The sequence below is a fragment of the Ochotona curzoniae genome, unplaced genomic scaffold (assembly GCF_017591425.1).
Source record: "Ochotona curzoniae isolate NIBS_2020 unplaced genomic scaffold, NIBS_Ocur_1.0 contig_3498, whole genome shotgun sequence".
In the NCBI taxonomy this organism is placed as follows: Eukaryota; Metazoa; Chordata; class Mammalia; order Lagomorpha; family Ochotonidae; genus Ochotona; species Ochotona curzoniae.
The window spans coordinates 43,980,026-43,982,954 of record NW_024465885.1 but is presented as its reverse complement, the minus strand read 5'-3'; positions in this window follow the sequence as shown (position 1 = coordinate 43,982,954).

Sequence of the window (2,929 nt, the reverse complement as noted above, 5' to 3'; positions counted from 1 at the left end):
GGGGTCAAGAGATTGTGTTCTTGACATCCAGGAGAGGTCTGGACTGTGTTCCCAGCTTCTGGTTTTGGTCTGGCCAGCCCTGGAGGCTTTGCGCATTTGAGAAGCAAGCCAGCAAATGTGAGATGTGGGCCAGTCTGTCTGACTCCATCCTTCAAAACAAAGTAAATGAATAAGACTTCAAAAAGGGGAACTTCCATCTTAGGGAGGCTCCAGCCCTGCCTGAGTCTGGACTGTGTCCCTGGGACCCAGGTACATCTGAAAACCCATTCCTCCATGTGCATGGGCACATCTGTGCGCTCCACACCCCAGAACTTTGCTGGACAGTCTGCGTTAGGACTGGGGATGCTCTTGTTTCTGCAGGAGGCAAGGAGCCTGGATGAATTTTAATTCTGATGCAGACAATACTGATAACTGCACCATGTTCATGCTAAAGCCTAGCCCACGTGTGGAGCCAGGGAACTCCGTCTCTGTGCTCCAAGGCCACAGTGGAGTTGGCTGGGAATTAAACTGACATGGGGACATTCATGGAAGAGAAGCAGGATACAAGTTTTAGGTTACATGGGGACCTCTCAGTTCAGAAGGAAAGATCAGAAGAAGGGATTAGTGAAGTATGTACGAGGGCTTTTGACAAAGTTCATGAGGGCATGGAATGAAAAGATACTTGCTTTGATGCAAAAAAAAAAAATTTATGAGAAAGAGAGAGAGAGCCCCATAGTTGGTTCAGTCCCCCAAGCAGTTGCTCAGTGCTGGGGCAGGAACTGGGGGCCAGGAGCCCAGTGCAGATCTCCCATGCGGGTTGCAGGGACCCAACCACTTGACCCATGCCCTGTTTACTACCCCCACAGGGTGTGCAGTGTGCATGAGCAGGGGTCAGGAGCAGAGTTTGGACTCCGAGGCAGGCATGCTGAAACAGGTTGGAGTGTTCCAAGTGGCATGTCAGCCTGTGACAGACACTCACCCCGACATTGCTGTTTTGCCTGAATCAAGCTCTAGGCTGTGTTTGGACCTCACTGGCTACACATCAATGTCCTGCATCTATCCCGGTACCCAATCTAGGACTTCCTGTTTCATTATATTGGGTGCTTTTCAAGGGGGCAGATAGGAGATTACAAATAGGGCGGAATGAATTCTACAGTAATGTGTTAGTCCTGGTGGGCCTGGGCTGCTGCTGTGCCTGGTTTACTTTTTAAAAATAAACTAAATCAAAGGGACCAACAGCTGGGCTTGTCCCTTGGGAAAAACAGTTTATTTTGCTCCAGCATTTCAATGCCCTTAGTTTAAAAAGGATTGATTTATTTTTAAAGATTTTACTTTATTTATTTGAAAGGCACATTTACAGATGTGGGGGTCAGATGGAAAGAATGGGAGAGAGAGAGTGTGAAAGAAAGAAATAAGAAAGCTGTGCTATCTGCTGTTTCACTTACCAAATGGCTGCAATGGCCAGGACTGAGCTGGGCTGAAACCAGGAGCCAGGAAGTTCATTTGAGTCTCCCATGTGTACAGCAGGGGCCCGAGCATTTGGGCCATCTTCATTGCTTTCCTAGTTGCGTTATCAGGGAGCTGGATAAAGAGTGGATATGCCAGGACTAGAACCAGCACTCATAATGATGATGCAGTGGTGGATTAATGAGTGTGCCTCAATGTTGGTCCCCAAACTAATTTATTTAAAGGTAGTCTTTATTTAAAGATAGTCTCCATATTTGTCCATAACAGATGGGATTGGATCAGGTCAGAGGTGGGCTGGGAGCTCGCTCTAGGTCTCCCACATGGGTGGCAGGATTCTAACTGCCTGGGCCATCTCATGGGGCCTCCCAGGGTCTACATTAACAGACCCTGTTAATTAGCAGAGCTGGATCTGAGCTGGATCTGGAATGTAGGCACTCCAGTATGGGGCCTGAGCATCCTGGGGGATGGACTAAGAGTTACAACAGGGCATAGTGGCTCACAGGCTAATCCTCTACCTGCAAGCACTGGCATCCCACATGGGCACCAGCTCTTGTCCAGCTGCTCCACTTCCCATCCAGCTCCTTGGGAAAGCAGTGGGAGATGACAAAAATCCTTGGGCCCCTGCACTCTTGTGGGAGACCTGGAAGAAGCTTCTGGCTTCTAACATCAGATGGGCTCAGCTTTGGCCACTGTGGACATACAGGGGGTGAACCAGCAGATGGAAAACCTCTCTCCCTGTCTCTCCTCTCTGTAAATCTCCCTTTCAGATAAAAATAAATAAATATTTAAAAAGTATCAGTCACAGCAGATGCCTGCCTCCCAATATCCTTCGTTTCAAACTGTGTACAAGGAGGAAATTTTAGGGGTAACAGCGCTTTATTGTTTTTGATTGTGTTGGTGGTTTCATACACAAACATCAAAACTCCTCAAAATGTACATTTCAGATACACCTAGTCCAGTGCGTACCAGTTACAACCGCAGCAAGCTGTGGAAGTTTGTAGATGAGAGCTTGGGCACAGGCTAGGGCAGCGCGCCGTCAGTGGGTGAGTCGCAGAGGCTCCCAGGCAGAGGGACTCTGAGCTGTAACAAGACTCAGTCCTTCATCTGGATTGCAACTTCAAGGACTTCCTTCTTGGAAATGAGAAATGCTGTCTGTTCCATGCTGGCGGCCCTGACCACAGCCGGGTGCTGCCGAGGCCTGGAGAGTGTCCAGTGTTACGTAACTGGCTAGGAAATGACAAAGACCCAATTATATTCCCTGGGGCTCACCGTGCCTTCTGGCCAGAGACCACTGGGTTTGACGAGGAGAGATGCTAACAGGCTGGAGTTGTGCAAGTTCATGTCCCAGCTGCTCCACTTCCCATCCAGCTCCCTGCTCAGTCAAGGACGGCCTAAAACCTTGGGGAAAGCAGTCAAGGATGGCAGTCAAGGACGGCCTAAAACCTTGGGACCCTGCACCCGCATGGGAGAGCCGGAACAAGCT